This window comes from Schistocerca gregaria, unplaced genomic scaffold (genome assembly GCF_023897955.1).
Source record: "Schistocerca gregaria isolate iqSchGreg1 unplaced genomic scaffold, iqSchGreg1.2 ptg000178l, whole genome shotgun sequence".
Taxonomy (NCBI): Eukaryota; Metazoa; Arthropoda; class Insecta; order Orthoptera; family Acrididae; genus Schistocerca; species Schistocerca gregaria.
Genome location: NW_026061728.1, coordinates 7646218 through 7665688, shown reverse-complemented (window position 1 = coordinate 7665688; position 19471 = coordinate 7646218). Strand labels below are relative to the sequence as shown.

Here is a 19471-nt window from a genome sequence, read left to right as displayed (position 1 = left end):
TCCAGGAAGGTGAAAGACGGCGGCGGCGGCTGCTGCTGCGACGGCGGGGAGCGGGGTTCGGGGCCCCGCCCTGCTGCTGCGGCGGCGGAGGAGGACGGGCTCGGCGGCGGAGGCGGCGGCGATGATGACGAACGGGGCAGACTGCGTCAGCCGGCGACGAGAACGACGAGCAGGAAGGGCTGCACCGGCGACAGGAGTCGCGCTGCGGGGGCGGCAGCTGCTGCTGATGCTGCTGACACTGGTGCCTGCGCTGCCAGAACTGCTAGAACCGCTGGAACTGCGACAGCTCTATATATGGTGTACCTCTATTTCAAATTCTTTATCTGCGCCATTCGCCTTAATCACATCGGAGAGTAATTCTTAATAAAACGCCTGTCGCTAATAGTTCGTCATCACAGATACTGTTTGCTATACGGCCACGACACGCAACTGATTTCCAAAATTCGTCTTCCTGCTGTGCGGGTGGAACCCACAACCCCTGGTTTACTAGACCAGTGCTCTACCGCTGAGCTAAAGAGGCGCGGCCTAGCAGTACTTTTGAGTACTTCGTCCTTACGGTCGTCTGGATCATCAGACTTCAGCTGACAACACTTCATATTACCGACTAATATTTGCAGCTATGGCGACCCATTACTGCTTGGCTACACATCTGATACGTTACAGATGTTCTCTCCAAACAACACCACTTGCATTTCAGAACATGTCTTACACACATGTCTACAAAATCCCCTTCACCTTCTAATACAGTTTCCGTGCGACTGACAGAGACGTAGGCAAAGTTTAAAGTTGCTATTTCCAATACATCACGTGAAACAGAACAACGGTAATTTACATCTGCATCGGAACAAAATTCCGTTCCGCCCAGCGTGGGGCTCGAACCCACGACCCTGGGATTAAGAGTCTCATGCTCTACCCAATGAGCTAGCCGGCTACCTCGGTGAGTACCTCCCGGGTAGCAACTCAAATGGTAATCGTTTGGGTTGGGTAGTCCCATACAGAATCTCTCCACGCCGTCTAATGTTTTCCTAACGTCACACTTGTCACGTACTTCACTTTTATTTCATGATCTTTTCTGAGTGGTAAAGGAATTGCATGACAACCTGCAGAGCTAGTGGCGTCAAAATTAACACACATACTTGATGTGATTCAAAAGCCGAACGTGTTACTTTCCGACGCTGTTGTAGATGTGCAAGTGCCAGTCAAATCTCGCTGTGTCGGCACTCTGCCGACCATTTCGCTAGTTAACACCGGTCTTGTTGTGTGTGTTTCAAGCTCAAGAGCATCTCCAAGCAGAAAATGGTCAACAGCAACATTCAGACGGTTTCGTACTGCTCAATTGCTACATTAAAACGGTATGTTTCTTTTTCAGAACTGGAAAAACACGAGCGTGACAGCATTCGAACCTGTAATCTTCAGATCCGATGTCCGACGCCTTATCCATTAGGCCACACGGTCACTGACGTCCCAGTGTAACTTGTATACGACTCATCTCGAAACGCTCACACCCCTGAGGATTTGTGTTTTCGTTCTACACAGCCGCTGTTCCTTGCTCTTTCCCACCCATTCGTTACATCCAACCTCTTACGAGACCGACCAAATATAGACTATGAAACAAGACCACACACTTTGTGCATTCGGAATCGAAGGCAGGGCGTCCCTCGCCGCATTTGCTACGATGGCCATTTGCTACTTCTGCAGAAGCTTCGGCGACGACGACGACGACGACGACGACCGCGACGACGACGACGACCGCGAGATGCCCTGACATATGTGAGAAATACATCTATAAAATGTAATTCAGACTGCCTCGTACCACTTTATGTGTACCAATTTTTTTTTTTTTTCCGTAGTTGTTATTTGATACCTATACATAGGTAGGCCAGCAGCGGCGTAACTAAGCCGCTCTTCGGCCACAGACATGAACATAGTACAAGCAGTAAGAGATACAATGAGACATGGAGGTTAAAAAACAGTAGACAAACAGAGTAAAATAAGAGAAGCCGTTCACTGTGGAGCAGTCAAGTAAAAACGAGTCACACAGCACATAACGGAGAGATACAAAGTAGAACACGTGAACGATGGAGCACGGAACAAGAGACACGGATGCACTAACAGGACGACAAAACACATAAGCACTGAAGCGACAATCTCCGGCGGTTGGTGATGCACTTGTCACATGAGTAATGCCGGGGCCTGCCAGAGGGAAGGGGCGAGGGTAGGAGTGAATGGGGGAGGGGTTGATGCCAATGGGGAGAGGATGGGAGAGGGAGGGGTGATGGGTGGTAGCCCAGGGAGAGGGGGAGGGGAGGGAAGGAGGTAGGGAGAGAAGGGAGAGAGGGCGCTAACAGGGTAAGGAGAGGAGAGGGAAGGCAAGGCTCAAAGTTGGTAGGAGGGGTAGATGGAGGGGAGGAGGGCATCATCCGGGAGAGGGAGTTGGCGGAAGCCACCTTGGGAGAGGGTGTGGAGAGTGTGAAGATGGAGAGCAGGTGGGATACAGGAGTACAGGTGCGGCAGTGGGTGGGGGTGGGAGAGGATGGGAGAGACAAGCGGGTGGGGAGGATCAAGCTTGCGGGAGGAGTAGAGGATCCGTATCCATTCGAGGAAAAGGAGGAGGTGTGGGAAGGGGATGAGGTCATAGAGGATCAGCGTGGGGGAAGGGAGGCGGATGCGATAGGCGAGACGGAGTGCATGGCGTTCAAGGATTTGAAGGGATTGGTAAAAGGTAGGAGGGGCGGAGATCCAGGCGGGATGGGCATAACAAAGGATAGGACGGATGAGGGATTTATAGATGTGGAGGACGGAGGACGGGTCCAGACCCCATGTGCGGCCAGAGAGGAGCTTGAGGAGGCGGAGTCGGGAGCGTGCCTTGGCTTGGATTGTCTGGAGATGAGGGGTCCAGGAGAGGCGACGATCAAGGGTGACGCCAAGATACTTGAGGGTGGGGGTGAGGTTAATAGGACGGCCATAAATGGTAAGATAGAAATCAACGAGCCGGAAGGAAGGGCAGGTTTTGCCTTTGATGATTGCCTGGGTCTTGAAAGTATTGACCTTGAGCAACCACTGGTTACACCAAAAGGTGAACCAGTCAAGATGGGATTGGAAAAGGTGCTGGGAGTGTTGCAGGGTGGGGGCGAGGTCTAGGAAGGCGGTGTCATCGGCGTACTGGAGAAGGTGTAAGGGGGGTGCAGGCAAACGCATGTCCGCCGTATAAAGAAGGTAAAGAAGAGGGGAAAGGACAGAGCCTTGGGGCACACCAGCGGAGGGGTAGAAGGTGGAGGAATCCGTGTTGTGGATGGTGACATAGGAAGGACGGTGGGAAATGAAGGAGTCGAAGACCGAGGTAAGGCTTACAGGACAGTAGGAGGGGACAGCGGAAGGTGGTTAATCAGGTTTGAGGAACATCAGGATCCGGGAGGTTTTCCACAGGTCGGGGTAGAAGCCGGTGGACAAGACCACATTGTAGAGTCTGGCCAGGGTGGAGAGGAAGGAGGCGGGAGCTTCACGGAGGTGACGGTAAGTAACACGGTCGCGACCAGGAGCGGTGTTGCGTTTGGTGCGGAGTATAGCTAGGATGTCATGAGTAGTGATAGGGGCATTGAGTTTGGTGTGTGTAAAGTTGTCCAAGTATTGGAAGCCAGGAGCGAGTGGAGGGACAGAGGTGTCAGTTCGATCGCGGACATCGGGGAAGAGGGAATAATCGAACTGGGGATCGTCAGGGACGGTAAAGATATCCGTGAGGTATGAGGCAAAATGGTTGGCCTTACTACGGTTGTCAGGAAAGGGACGGTCATTATGGAGGAGAGGATAGTAAGGGGGGGGTTTAGATCCGGTAAGGCGGCGGAAGGCAGACTAGTGCTTGGACGAGTTAAGAGGTAGGGTAGCATTAAGACGGGTGCATGTCTGTCGCCAGTCTCGGCGTTTCTTAGCCGCGAGCAAGTTCCGGATGTGTCTCTGGAGTTTCCGGTGGCTTCGTAGTGTGTCCCGGTCACGCGTGTGAAGGAAGGCACGGTAAAGACGACGGGATTCTCGAAGGAGGAGAACGGCCTGTGGGGGTAAAGTGGGATGGTGCGGGTGGATAGCGAGGGTAGGGATGTGGGCCTCCACGGCCTCAGACAAGGTCTGCTGGAGAAAGGACGCGGCATGGGTGATGTCATCCGGTTGGTGGTAGGTGAGGGGGTGGCTATCGACTCGGGCAGTAAGGGTATCCCAGTAGGCATTCCAGTCGGCACGGGAGTAATTATGGACATACCTGGGGGGTGGGTCCAGGCGAGGGTCGGGACGGGGGCGACGACCGTCAGATATGGTAAGGAGGACAGGGAGATGGTCACTGCCAATGGGATCAAGGACGTCCACCGCTAAGCGGCCAAGGAGGTTGGGGGAGGCCAGGACAACATCGGGAGTGGTATTGGATTCAGGGCGGGTGTGTTGGGGAAGAGGAAGTTCATCTCCTTGGAGGGTGGGAGGAACCGATGCCACCGCTGTAGCTGGGCAGCGGGGGAGAAGGTACGGTCGATGTGGGAAAGGAAGTCGAAAGGAATAGGGGCAGTGGAGCGGACATAAATGGTGACACAGGTAATGGTGAGGCCGGGGAAGAAGAGGCTGAGGATCAGATGTTCTGTGGTGTCAGGAAGGAGGGGTTTGGAGCCGAACAGGGATCTGGCGGTGGTGGCCAATGGCGACTCCACTACGCGCTATTGGGAGGGGATTGTCGGAGCGATGAAGGAGGTAGGGGGAGGTGTGGACGGCGATGTGGGGCTGGAGAAGGGTTTCGTTCAGAAGGAAGGCATCCACGCGGTGGGTCGAGAGTGTATGCAGAAAGAGGTTCTTGTTGACAGGAAGGGAGCAGAAAGTATTGAACAAGATACAGTGCTGTCGCGCCATGATGGGAATTTAGACAAGGGTGTCAAGACGGGAGAAGGTGAAGTGGGCCTGGTTATGGGAGTAGGTGGCATAGGTATTGAGATGGAACACGGAGCGTGCGGCGAGGGATATCTGCTGGAGGGTGTAGGGGCGCTGGAAAGGATGGACGTTTTGGAGGACAATGGTGACAAAGCGAATGATGTCCTCGGCAGAGGGGGGGGGGGGACGAAGGGAGTGACCAGGGCTGGTAGGGTCATCCAGAGGGCGGACAGGGATGGTGAGTTCAGGAGTGGAAGGGGCTGGTCAAGCCTTTCATTTCTGGGAGTATGTGGGGTGAGGGAGGTTACAGGTGTTGCAGGATGGAGGGGACTGAAGGTTGGGGCACTGCCGGAGGAAGTGCGCTTGCTTGCAGTGCAGGTAGAGAGGGGCCTCACGGCACTCTGATGTTGGGTGTGCATTATAGCACAGGCACCTCTGGCATCGGATGGACTGGGGAGGGGAGCGGGAAGGGTCGACCTTGTAGCGGCAGTTGAAGAGGAGGGCACCCTCCTTTAGTAGAAGGTCGATCGAAGGAGCGTGCTCAGAAAAAACCCGCAGAAGGCGGGTGGGGCCGGCAGGTTTGTGGATCCGGCGAACAGCACGAACATCGAGGTAGGGATTCGCCTTAAGCTCTGCCAACACCTCCTCCACCGTGATCGTCGGACTAAGCCGAGTGATCATGGCGGTGGTGTTGACGGGAGGAGGAAGGGGAAAGTGCAGGGGCGAGAGAGGCATTGGGGCTGAAGCGGGTAATGGGGATGCGGGTTAGGATGTCGTTGTGGAATGTGGGGCTAGAGGAGGTGATAAGGACTGAGTCCCTACGGGGGGTGAGAAGGGAGATAGGGGCGCCAGGATAGTGTTGGCAGAGGAGCAAGGTGAGGTTGCGGGCCTCCAGGAGAGAGGGATCCGGATGGGAAAGGAGGTATCTGTAGGAGGGGGTGGTAGAGGAAGCGGTAGAAGGGGCGGGCGGGGAGACATCCATGGCATCTTTGGGGGGAGGAGGGGGAAGTGGCTGTGATTTCTTGGGAGTGGAGTAGGCGGGGGTGCCACTTGGACGTTTTACAGGATGGGAAGAGGGGCGGGGTACAGGAGCAACCGGGAGATGGTGGGAGAAGGCAGATCCGGGCAGTGGTGCTGGGGCTGGTGCTGCAGATGATGCAGGTGCGGGCGCAGGTGCTGGTGCTGGTGCTGGTGAAGGTGCGGCATGGGTGGTGGCTCTCCGCACCACAACCCTGGCGGGGGCTGCATGAGCGGATTAAGTGGCGTGGGGGAGTGGAGGGAAGGGGTCAGGTGAGGTGGCTGGGGGAGAAGAAGCGACAAAGGGAGCTGGGGAGGGAAGGGTGAGGAGGGGTGGGATGTAGGGGGCGGGGGGCGTTTGAGAACACCAAGTAATGGTTATGGCAGCTGCTGAGGGGGAGGTGTAAGTTATGGCTGTGATAGTGGCGGTGGTGGTAGGGGTGGTCATGGTGAAATGAAACAACTGAACGGGATGAGGGAAAAAGAAACACTAAGGATGACAGACAACGAAGACGAAGATGAAGACGGACACTACCCTACACTGCACAAGTCCAGGAAGGTGAAAGACGGCGGCGGCGGCTGCTGCTGCGACGGCGGGGAGCGGGGTTCGGGGCCCCGCCCTGCTGCTGCGGCGGCGGAGGAGGACGGGCTCGGCGGCGGAGGCGGCGGCGATGATGACGAACGGGGCAGACTGCGTCAGCCGGCGACGAGAACGACGAGCAGGAAGGGCTGCACCGGCGACAGGAGTCGCGCTGCGGGGGCGGCAGCTGCTGCTGATGCTGCTGACACTGGTGCCATTCGCCTTAATCACATCGGAGAGCAATTCTTAATAAAACGCCTGTCGCTAATAGTTCGTCATCACAGATACTGTTTGCTATACGGCCACGACACGCAACTGATTTCCAAAATTCGTCTTCCTGCTGTGAGGATGGAACCCACAACCCCTGGTTTACTAGACCAGTGCTCTACCGCTGAGCTAAAGAGGCGCGGCCTAGCAGTACTTTTGAGTACTTCGTCCTTACGGTTGTCTGGATCATCAGACTTCAGCTGACAACACTTCATATTACCGACTAATATTTGCAGCTATGGCGACCCATTACTGCTTGGCTACACATCTGATACGTTACAGATGTTCTCTCCAAACAACACCACTTGCATTTCAGAACATGTCTTACACACATGTCTACAAAATCCCCTTCACCTTCTAATACAGTTTCCGTGCGACTGACAGAGACGTAGGCAAAGTTTAAAGTTGCTATTTCCAATACATCACGTTAAACAGAACAACGGTAATTTACATCTGCATCGGAACAAAATTCCGTTCCGCCCAGCGTGGGGCTCGAACCCACGACCCTGGGATTAAGAGTCTCATGCTCTACCCAATGAGCTAGCCGGCTACCTCGGTGAGTACCTCCCGGGTAGCAACTCAAATGGTAATCGTTTGGGTTGGGTAGTCCCATACAGAATCTCTCCACGCCGTCTAATGTTTTCCTAACGTCACACTTGTCACGTACTTCACTTTTATTTCATGATCTTTTCTGAGTGGTAAAGGAATTGCATGACAACCTGCAGAGCTAGTGGCGTCAAAATTAACACACATACTTGATGTGATTCAAAAGCCGAACGTGTTACTTTCCGACGCTGTTGTAGATGTGCAAGTGCCAGTCAAATCTCGCTGTGTCGGCACTCTGCCGACCATTTCGCTAGTTAACACCGGTCTTGTTGTGTGTGTTTCAAGCTCAAGAGCATCTCCAAGCAGAAAATGGTCAACAGCAACATTCAGACGGTTTTGTACTGCTCAATTGCTACATTAAAACGGTATGTTTCTTAATCAGAACTGGAACAACACGAGCGTGACAGCATTCGAACCTGTAATCTTCTGGTCCGAAGTCCGACGCCTTATCCATTAGGGCACACGGTCACAGACGACCAACTATAACTTGTATACGACTCATCTCGAAACGCTCACACCCCTGTGGAATTGTGTTTTCGTTCTACACAGCCGCTGCCCCTTGCTCTTTCCCACAAATTCGTTCTCGACCCTTCCCGCTCCCCTCCCCAGTCCATCCGATGCCAGAGGTGCCTGCGCTATAATGCACACCCAACATCTTAGTGCCCCGAGGCCCCTGTCTGCCCGCACTGCAAGCAAGCGCACTTCCTCCGGCAGTGCCACAATCTTCAGTCCCCTCCATCCTGCAACACCTGTAACCTCCCTCACCCCACATACTCCCAGAAATGCAAGGCTCGACCAGCCCCTTCCACTGCTGAACTCACCGTCCCTGTCCGCCCTCTGGATGACCCTACCCCCCCTGGTAACTCCATTCGTCCCCCCCCCCCCCCCCCACTGCCGAGGACATCATCCGCTTTGTCACCATTGTCCTCCAAAACGTCCATCCTTTTCAGCGCCCCCACACCCTCCAGCAGATATCCCTCGCCGCACGCTCCGTGTTCCATCTCAATACCTATGCCACCTACTCCCATAACCAGGCCCACTTCACCTTCTCCCGTCTTGACACCCTTGTCTAAATTCCCATCATGGCGCGACAGCACCGTATCATGTTCAATACTTTCCGCTCCCTTCCTGTCAACAAGAACCTCCTTCTGCATACACTCACGACCCACCGCGTTGATGCCTTCCTCCTGAACGAAACTCTTCTCCAGCCCCACATCGTCGTCCACACCTCCCCCTACCTCCTTCATCACTCCGACAATCCCCTCCCAATAGCGCGTGGTCGAGTCGCCATTGGCCACCACCGCCAGATCCCTGTTCGGCTCCAAACCCTCCTTCCTGACCCCACAGAACATCTGATCCTCAGCTTCTTCTTCCCCGGCCTCACCATTACCTGTGGCACCATTTATATCCGCTCCACTGCCCCTATTCCTTTCGACTTCCTTTCCTACATCGACCGTACCTTCTCCTCCTACATGATTGCCGCCGACCTTAACATCCATAGTCGCTCCGCTGCCCAGCTACAGCGGTGGCATCGGTTCCTCGCCACCCTCCAAGGAGATGACCTTCCTCTTCCCCAACACACCCGCCCTGAATCCAATACCACTCCCGATGTTGTCCTGGCCTCCCCCAACCTCCTTGGCCGCTTAGCGGTGGACGTCCTTGATCCTATTGGTAGTGACCATCTCCCTGTCCTCCTTACCAAATCTGACGGTCGTCGCCCCCATCCCGACCCTCGCCTTGACCCACTTCCCAGGTATGTCCATGATTACTCCTGTGCCGACTGGAATGCCTACTGGGATACCCTTACTGCCCGAGTCGATAGCCACCCCCTCACCTACCACCAACCGGATGACATCACCCATGCCACGTCCTTTCTCCAGCAGACTGTGTCTGAGGCCGTGGAGGCCCACATCCCTACCATCGTTATCCACCCACACCGTCCCACTTTACCCCCACAGGCCGTTCTCATCCTTCGAGAATCCCGTCGTCTTTACCGTGCCTTCCTTCACACGCGTGACCGGGACACACTACGACGCCACCGGCAACTCCAGAGACACATCCGGAACTTGCTCGTGACTAAGAAACGCCGGGACTGGCGACAGACATGCACCCGTCTTAATGCTACCCTACCTCTTAACTCGTCCAAGTACTGGTCTGCCTTCCGCCGCCTTACCGGATCTAAACCCCCCCCCCCCCTTACTATCCTCTCCTCCATAATGACCGTCCCTTTCCTGACAACCTTAGTAAGGCCAACCATTTTGCCTCCTACCTCACGGATATCTTTACCGTCCCTGACGATCCCCAGTTCGATTATTCCCTCTGCCCCGATGTCCGCGATCGAACTGACACCTCTGTCCCTCCACTCGCTTCTGGCTTCCAATACTTGGACAACATTACACACACCAAACTCAATACCCCTATCACTACTCAAGACATCCTAGCTATACTCCGCACCAAACGCAACACCGCTCCTGGTCACGACAGTGTTACTTACCGTCACCTCCGTGAAGCTCCCGCCTCCTTCCTCTCCAATCTGGCTAGACTGTACAATTTGGTCTTGTCCACCGGCTTCTACCCCGACCTGTGGAAAACCTCCCAGATCCTGATGTTCCTCAAACCTGATAAACCACCTTCCGCTGTCTCCTCCTACCGTCCTATAAGCCTTACCTCGGTCTTCAGCAAGGTCCTGGAATCCATTCTTACTCGCCGCATCCACCAGCACCGCCACCAGCACCGCTTCCTTCCCTCCACCCAATGTGGCTTCCGGCCATCCTTCTCTGCCGATGACCTTCTCCTTCACCTCACTCACCTCCTCTCAGAACAACTCAACTCCCGTCGCTCTGCCATATTCCTCTCCCTTGACCTTGAACGCGCATATGACCGTGTATGGCATTCTGGTCACCTCTTCAAGCTCGAAACCTTTGCCATTCCTATAAACTACGTCCGTCTGGTCGCCTCCTTCATTTCCCACCGTCCTTCCTATGTCACCATCTACAACACGGATTCCTCCACCTTCTACCCCTCCGCCGGTGTGCCTCAAGGCTACAACCTTTCCCCTCTTCTTTACCTTATTTATACGGCGGACATGCCGCCTCCTGCACCCCCCCTACACCTTCTCCAGTACGCCGATGACACCGCCTTCCTTGCCCTCGCCCCCACGCTGCAACGCTCCCAGCACCTTCTCCAATCCCATCTTGACCAGTTCACCTCTTGGTATAACCAGTGGTTGCTCAAGGTCATTCCTTTCAAGACCCAGGCAATCATCGTCGGCAAAACCACCCCTTCCTTCCGTCTCCTTGATTTCTACCTCACCATTTATGGCCGTCCTATTAACCTCACCCCCACCCTCAAGTACCTTGGCGTCACCCTTGATCGTTGCCTCTCCTGGACCCCTCATCTCCGGACACTCCAAGCCAAGGCACCCTCCCGACTCGGCCTCCTCACGCTCCTCTCTGGCCGCACATGGGGTCTGGACCCGTCCACCGTCCTCCACACCTATAAATCCCTCATCCGTCCTATCCTTTGTTATGCCCATCCCGCCTGGATCTCCGCCCTCCTACCTTTTACCAATCCCTTCAAATCCTTGAACGCCATGCACTCCGCCTCGCCTATCGCATCCGCCTCCCTTCCCCCACGCGGATCCTCTATGACCTCATCCCCTTCCCACACCTCCTCCTTTTCCTTGAACGGATATGGATCCTCTACACCTCCCGCAAGCTTGATCCTCCGCACCCGCTTGTCTCTCCCATCCTCTCCCACCCCAACCCACTGCCGCTCCTGTACTCCTGTATCCCACCTGCTCTCCATCTTCACACTCTCCACACCCTCTCCCAAGGTGGCTTCCGCCAACTCCCTCTCCCGGATGATGCCCTCCTCCCCTCCATCTACCCTTCCTACCAACTTTGAGCCTTGTCTTCCCTCTCCTCTCCTTATCCTGTGGGCACCCTCTCTCCCTTCACTCCCTGCCTCCTGTCCTCCCCTCCTCCTCACCCTGGGCTTCCACACACCACCCCTCCCTATCCCATCCTTCCCCATTGGCATCAACCCCTCCCCAACTCCCTCCTACCCTCGCCCCTTCCCTCTGGCAGGTCCCCGGCCTTACTCATGTGACAAGTGCATCACCAACCGCCCGAGATTGTCGCCGCAGTGCTTATTTGTTTTGTCGTCCTGTTAGTGCTTCCGTGTCTCTTGTTCCGTGCTCTATCGTTCACGTGTGCTACTTTGTATCTCTCCGTTATGTGCAGTGTGAATCGCCTTTAACTTGACTGCTCCACAGTGAACGGCTTCTGTTATTTTACTCTGTTTGTCTACTATTTTTTAACCTCCATGTCTCTTTGTATCTCTTACTGCTTGTACACTGTTCATGTCTGTGGCCGAAGAGCGGCTTAGTTACACCGCCGCTGGCCTACCTATGTGTAGGTATAAAATAACAATAAAGAAAAAAAAAGGTACACCATAAGGTGGGACGAGGCAGTCTGAATTACATTTTTAGGAGAAGGTCGATCGAAGGAGCGTGCTCAGGAAAAACCTGCATAAGGCGGGTGGGGCCGGCAGGGTTGTGGATCCGGCGAACGGAACGGACATCGAGGTAGGGATGCGCCTTAAGCTCCGCCAACACCTCCTCCTCCGTGATCGTCGGACTAAGCAGAGTGAACACGGCGGTGAGGGTTGGCGGGCGACTCGGGGGATGGTGTTGACAGGAGGAGGAAGGGGAAGGAGCAGGTGCGAGAGAGGCATTGGGGCCAAAGCGGGTAATGGGGATGCGGGATAGGATGTCGGTGTGGAGGGTGTGGCTTGAGGAGGTGATAAGGACGGAGGCCCTACGGGGGGTGAGAAGGGAGATAGTGGCGCCAGGAAAGTGTTGGCGGAGGAGCAAGGTGAGGTTGCGGGACTCTAGGAGAGAGGGATCCGGATGGGACAGGAGGTATCTGTAGGAGGGGGTGGTAGAGGAAGAGGTAGAAGGGGCGGGCGGGGAGACATCCATGGCATCTTTGGGGGGAGGAGGAGGAAGTGGCTGTGATTTCTTGGGAGTGGAGTAGGCAGGGGTGCCACTTGGACGTTTTACAGGATGGGAAGAGGGGCGGGGTACAGGAGCAACCGGGAGATGGTGGGAGGAGGCAGATCCCGGCAGTGGTGCTGGGGCCGGTGCTGCGGATGATGCAGGTGCGGGTGCAGGTGCTGGTGCTGGTGCTGGTGAAGGTGCGGCATGGGTGGTGGCTCTCCACGCCACAACCCTGGCGGGGGCTGCATGAGCGGATTAAGTGGCGTGGGGGAGTGGAGGGAAGGGGTCAGGTGAGGTGGCTGGGGGAGAAGGAGCGACAAAGGGAGCTGGGGAGGGAAGGGTTAGGAGGGGTGGGATGTAGGGGGCGGGGTGCGTTTAAGCACACCAAGTAATGGTGGAGGCAGCTGCTGAGGGGGAGTTGTAAGTTATGGCTGTGATAGTTGCGGTTGTGGTAGGGGTGGTCATGGTGATATGAAACAACTGAACGGGATGAGGGAAAAAGAAACACTAAGGATGACGGACAACGAAGACGAAGAGCAAGACGAACACTACACTACACTGCACAAGTCCAGGAAGGCGAAGGCGGCGGCGGCGGCTGCTGCTGCGACGGCTGGGAGCGGGGTCCGGGCCCCGCCCTGCTGCTGTGGCGGCGGAGGAGGACGGGCTCGGCGGCGGGCTGGCGGAGGCGGCGGCGATGACGACGAACGGGGCAGACTGCGTCAGCCGGCGACGAGAACGGCGAGCAGGAAGGGCTGCACCGGCGACAGGAGTCGCGCTGCGGGGGCGGCGGCTGGTGCTGCTGACACTGGTGCCTGCGCTGCCGGAACTGTTGGAACTGCTGGATCCGCTGGACCTGCGACGGGAACCGCTACTGGAAGTACTACTGCTGCTGCTGCTGCTGCTGCTAAACCTATCGCTTCGACGATTGCGAAAAATCAAATCTCGAAGGGCGCAACTCTCTCGAGTTCCGCCGAAGATGTGGGTATGGTGTACCGCTTTGGCAATTGCTTTATCTGCGCCATTCGCCTTAATCACATCTGAGAGTAATTCTTAATAAAATACCTGTCGCTAATTGTTCGTCATCACAGAAACTGTTTGCTATACGGCCATGACGCGCAACGTACTTCCAAAATTCGTGTTCCTCCTGTGAGAATGGAACTCACGGTCTCTGGTTTACTAGACCAGTGCTCTACCACTGAGCTAAAGAGGCGCGGCCTAGCGGTAACATTGCGTACTTCGTCCTTACGGTCGTCTGGATCATCAAACTTCACCTGACAACACTTCATATTACCGACTAATATTTGCATCTATGGCGACCCATTACTGCTTGGCTGCACATCTGACACTTAACCGATGTTCTCTCCAAACACCACCACTTGCATTTCAGAACATGTCTTTCACACATGTCTACAAAATCACCTTCACCTTCAAATACAGTTTCCTTGTGACTGACAGAGACGAAGGCAAAGTTTAAAGTTGTTATTTCCATTACATCACGTTAATCAGAAAAACGGAAATTTACATCTGCAGCGGAACAAAATTCCGTTCCGCCCAGCGTGGGGCTCGAACCCAAGACCTTGAGATTCAGAGTCTCATGCTCTACCGACTGAGCTAGCCGGCAACCTCATTGAATATGTGCCGGGTAGCACGTCACACAGTACTCGTTTGGGTTGGGTGGTCCCATACAGAATCTCTCCATGCTGCCTAATGTTTTCCTAACGTCACACTCGTCACGTACTTCACTTTTATTTCATAATCATTTCTGAGAGGTAAAGGAATTGCATGACAACATTCAGAGCTAGTGGCGTGAAAATTAACACATATACATTATGTGACTCAAAAGCCCAACGAGTTACTTTCCGACGTTGTTTTAGATGTGCAAGTGCCAGTCAAAACTCGCTGTGACGGCACTCTGCCGACCATTACGCTAGTTGACACCGGTCTTGTTGTGTGTGTTTCTAGCTCAAGAGCATCTCCAAGCAAAAATGGTCAACAGCAACATTCAGCAGGTTTCGTACTGCTCAATTGCTACATTAAAACGGTATGTTTCTTTTTCAGAACTGGAAAAACACAAGCGTGACAGCATTCGAACCTGTAATCTTCAGATCCGAAGTCCGACACTTATCCATTAGGCCACACAGTCACTGACCTCCAACTTTAACTAGTATACGACTCATCTCCAAAAGCTCACACCCCTGAGGATTTGTGTTTTCGTTCTACACAGCCGATGCCCCTTGCTCTCTCCCTCCCATTCGTTACATTCAACTTCTTACGAGACCGACCAAATATAGACTGGGAAACAAGACCACACACTTTGTGCATTCGGAATAGAAGGCAGGGCGTCCCTCGCCACATTTGCTACGATGGCCATTTGCTACTTCTGCAGAAGCGGCGGCGACGACGACGACGACGGTCGTCTGCATCATCAGACTTTAGCTGACAACACTTCATATTACCGGCTATCATTTGCATCTATGGCGACCCATTACTGCTTGGCTGCACATCTGACACTTAACCGATGTTCTCTCCAAACACCACCACTTGCATTTCAGAACATGTCTTTCACACATGTCTACAAAATCACCTTCACCTTCAAATACAGTTTCCTTGCGACTGACAGAGACGTAGGCAAAGTTTAAAGTTGCTATTTCCATTACATCTCTATAATCAGAAAAACGGTAATTTACATCTGCAGCGGAACAAAATTCCGTTCCGCCCAGCGTGTGGCTCGAACCCACGACGCAGGGATTAAGAGTCTCACGCACTACCGTCTTTTTTTTTCTTTTTTTTTTAACTGATTTCCAAAATTCATCTTTCTCCTGTGAGGATGGAACTTAGGACCCCTGGTTTATTAGACCAGTCCTCTACCACTTTTTTTTTTTTTTTTTTTGGGCCTCCCATCACCCCTTTTAGCCCATCCATGCGCTCTCCATAATTCGCCTTCATCGGCGTCAGCTTCTCACGCCATGTACATAACCATAAACTGATGAGACAAAGTTAATCCCTTTATCGTGGAGAAACTAATGTACCCCTTCTTTGGGCTTATTCATAATGTGAAAAAAGAATGAAGTCTTCAGTAGGTAGAAACAGAAGTTATGTTCAGTTTGTTTCCTTCTTCATCGCAGTTTTTTGTTGTCACACTTAAAGCAAATAGCCTTCCTTGACAAAGAAACGTCAGAGGGCATTCCGAAACTGCCTCTTCTCTCTGAAAATGCTTAAAAATCAAACCATATTCGGTGAGAAGCAACTATTTATAATGGCTTCTTGAAAAATAAATTAATAAACGTTGAACTCAAAGAACGGCATCTCCGGTAAAAACTAAATTTTTTTTTTTTCTTTCCACGATTGTAAAGTAAGTTAGTAGTGGTGTACACTCTCTTACGTTTGTCTTCTGTGTCCGCAGATATTTCTTGTGGATTCTTTTACATCAAGGTCTTGATTAAAAAATTTGCGTATGTTTCTTTATATTTACTAGTCTTCAGTAACATGTGATGCTCAGTTAGCAGATAGATCCAAAAATCCTCTTGGCTTTTCTCTTCCTTCGTGAAGAGGTAATGTACCGTTGCCGCTTTCAGCCAATTGACTGCGTTGCGTTTCGTGTTAGGAAAGGGTACATCATCTGGTATCAAAAAGTCCGCAGGCGTTAAAGCGTTAGGTGACGTTCGAAGGATGAGTGCCAGCTTTCGTCGGACATTCAGCCATATATCTTTAACCTTGTCACACACGAAACGATGTTCTTCGTTATCAATTAAACTACACGTTGCACACAAAGGCGAATCCGCTAAGTGGATCGTATGAACTTTCGAGTTTGTTGCAACTTTCCTATTTACAACAAAGTACCATGTTGCTTTCAGATGAGTAGCTAAGTTACGGTTATGAATATTTGCCCATATCACTTTCCAGTTAAACATGGATAGTTTTGTTCTATTTTGTCGTTCTTCTTTTCTCCCATCAATTTGCCATATATTTCTTTTACGTTTGTCATGTCTTTTTCCGGAATTCTTGAATGTAGGTAGCTATATTCTATTAAAAACCATCGTAAATGGTAAAGTCCGCTCGGTATGTGCTGCACATTAATGGGTGGAGAGAGGTCATCTGGAGCTATTTCAGATAGCAAGTGCGCGGCGATACAGCTGCCGGATTGTCTCCATTGTTGAAACGTATTGGAGATGTACAGAGCCTGCGACTTTTTAGTAACATTCGTTAAGTTTAAGCCGCCATTATTAGCGGCGAGCGTCAGAGTGTCATACTGGATTTTAAATATGTGGCCACGGCTCACAAAATAGCCTATTTCTGACATAATTTGTTTGGCGATGCCGGCGGGTATTGGCAGTATCTGGGCGACATAATTGACTTTGGAAGTAATAGAGACGTTCGCTAAAGACACTCTCTGAATTTCATTTAATTGTCGAATACTATGTGTCCGTACACTAGCTCGTATGGTAGTTAGTACTTGTCTATAGTTGGCCGCAATAGTTTGACGTATATTTTTTCGCAAATCAATGCCGAGACACTTCAAGGCTGCTAGCTCACGTAACTGACCGTGTGTGCGCATGCCAATGCCACGTCCGATATTGAATATGCCGGACTTGGTTTTGTTTAACCTCGCGGCTGACGCTCGTTCGTATTTTTCTATTATGTGCATTGCCGTCTCGACTTCCGCTACATTCATAACGAGAAACCCAACATCGTCCGCATAAGCTTTACATATTATTTTGTTTCCTCGTATTTGCAATCCTTGTAACCGCTGAGTCAAGGTAGCGAGCAAAGGTTCGATGGCCATGGCAAAAAGTGCCATGGACAACGGACAACCTTGCCTGACGGAACATGCGATCTCGACTGGCCGGCTAGGCTGTCCATTTATGATGATTCTGGAGGAGTTATTCGTTACCAAACGTCGTATGAGGTCAACGAATCTCGGCGGAAAACCCATTGCGCCTATCGTTTTCAGGAGGTAGGAGTGGCTGATCCTGTCGAAGGCTTTATCGAAATCTAACGACACGATGGCACATTTTAGTCGACATACTTCTGCTATTGAAATTATGTCGCGGTAGTCGGACAGCGTCTGCTGAATTTTCCTATCCTTGCCCACGCTAGACTGATATGGGCCGGTGACGCTGGCCATTACATTTTTAAGTCTGTGGGCTAAGAGCCGCGAAAAAATTTTATAGTCACTGTTCAGCAGAGTGATTGGTCTCAAATTTCCAATTTTCTTGCCAGCCGATTTTTTTGCGATTAACACTATCATACCTTCGCGAAAATCTTTCGGTATCTCCTTATTGAGGTTCAGAAGTTCATTACAGATGCATGTTATTCTATGTTTTATATGTTCCCAGAAGACTTGATAAAATTCTGCTGGTATGCCGTCAGCTCCAGGGGATTTATTTTTTGCACTTTGATAGACAGCATAGTGTACATCGTCTCCGGTCGCCTCCGCTATTAGAGCTTCCGCGTACGCGTTACCAACGCGTCCTTGCAGGTGGGTCAGTAAATCGTCCTGTGCTTTTTCGTCTACCTCTTTATGTGAAAACAAGTTGTCGAAATGGGTTAGTATTTCTGCTTTTATGTCGTTGTGCATTGTCAAGGTGGTTCCATTATCAGTTTTAAGCTCCGTCAGTATTTTGCGGAATCCTCGTTTAGTTTCACGAATCACATGATATACCGAAGTGGCTTCTTTTTGCGCCACAGTCTCTGCTCTTGACCTTATTTGGTATCCTTCAAGCTGTTGTCGCCTTAATGTCAGTATTTTTGCCTGGATTTTTTTAATTCTCCCATGGTTCCCAATAGCTGTAGCACCTTGCAGGTAGAGTTCTCGGAGACAATGAAAGTAAAATTCTATCGTTCTTTTCCGCCAAAAGCTCTTCTCCCGGGAGTAGTTGATGAAACATCTCCGGATCTGAGGTTTGGCGCATTTGAGCCACCAATCCAAAGTCGAGTGGTAAGAGATGAGTTTGGTCTCGCAGGCTCTCCAAGTGGTGAGAAAGGCTTCTCGACAGGCAGGATCTTTTAAGTGTGAAACATTAAGTTTCCATGGCCCTTTATATCGACAGCTTCCTTGTCGTTCCAAATTTAATGTGCATATATATGCAGCGTGGTCTGAAAAAACGGTTGGCCAAATTTCAGACTGCAGGATGCGGTGTTTCAGATTGGGCGAGACATATATTCGATCCAACCGGCTCGCTGAATGATTAGTGAGGTGGGTAAAGCCGGGTGCCGCGCCGTTCTTATGCTCCCACGAATCAGTTAAACGGAGGTCGGTGACGATACGTTCCAGGTCCGGCGATTTGTTGTAGTTCGGAGTTTGGTCTTTGGCTTGTATGACACTGTTAAAGTCGCCTCCAAGGATGGTATGGGTGCAGTGTACACCAAACAAAGGAACAATTCCCTCCTTAAAAAACTGTGCTCGTTGGCACCGATTGGTAGAACCAGATGGGGCATAGACATTAATAATCCTGGTGTTATAAAGCGTGCCGGCAATGCCTCTGCCGTTGGGCAGTTTTGTTAAGTCTGTAATGATGACGCACTCTTTGAAAAGAAATGCGGTACCCAAATCACATCCAATTCCAGGATTGACTATAGCATTATACCCCTGTATGAAGTCAAGTTTGATGTTTGTTACTTCTTGTAAAAACAAAATGTCCACATCAGCTGCATACAGGAAATCTTTTAAATTTTGTAAATTAAATGGGCTACAAATTTTATTGATGTTCAGCGTAGCGATCTTATAGGCCTGTAACGGAACTACGTTAGCCAAGACGGGAGTGTAATTAGGAAAAACTCTGGCAACATATCATTTCGAAAAAACATTAAGAAATCTGACCCGAGAGACATGTGGACACAAGTCAGTAAAACCGTTCAGACTAGAAATATTCATGACTTGGGAAGGGATCAGTCGGCTTCTCCGTGTCTGGGACAGTATCCGTCGCGGCGATGACATTCAAGACGACGTCATCTCGTGGTGTGGCCATCGTGGTGACTGTAACGGTTCCTGTGGTGTCCATAATTGCGTCCTCCTTTGTAGTGTCGTCGACATCGTCTGCCCACGGATTCGACAGCCCTGTCATCGGTTCGTCATTAAGTGGTGCACTATATTCAGGTGT

The 19471-nt window shown here is 51.9% G+C and overlaps 4 non-coding genes across 4 annotated transcripts; all 4 read right to left on the bottom strand.

Annotated features, from left to right (window-relative positions):
* Window positions 1-858: 858 nt before the first annotated feature.
* Trnak-cuu (transfer RNA lysine (anticodon CUU)) lies at window positions 859-931 on the bottom strand. Its single transcript has one exon. It is a non-coding gene; the product is annotated as a tRNA-Lys (tRNA).
* Window positions 932-7240: 6309 nt separating this feature from the next.
* Trnak-cuu (transfer RNA lysine (anticodon CUU)) lies at window positions 7241-7313 on the bottom strand. Its single transcript has one exon. It is a non-coding gene; the product is annotated as a tRNA-Lys (tRNA).
* Window positions 7314-13507: 6194 nt separating this feature from the next.
* Trnat-agu (transfer RNA threonine (anticodon AGU)) lies at window positions 13508-13581 on the bottom strand. Its single transcript has one exon. It is a non-coding gene; the product is annotated as a tRNA-Thr (tRNA).
* Window positions 13582-13919: 338 nt separating this feature from the next.
* Window positions 13920-13991, bottom strand: Trnaq-cug (transfer RNA glutamine (anticodon CUG)). The gene has a single exon. It is a non-coding gene; the product is annotated as a tRNA-Gln (tRNA).
* Between the last annotated feature and the right edge of the window lie 5480 nt (window positions 13992-19471).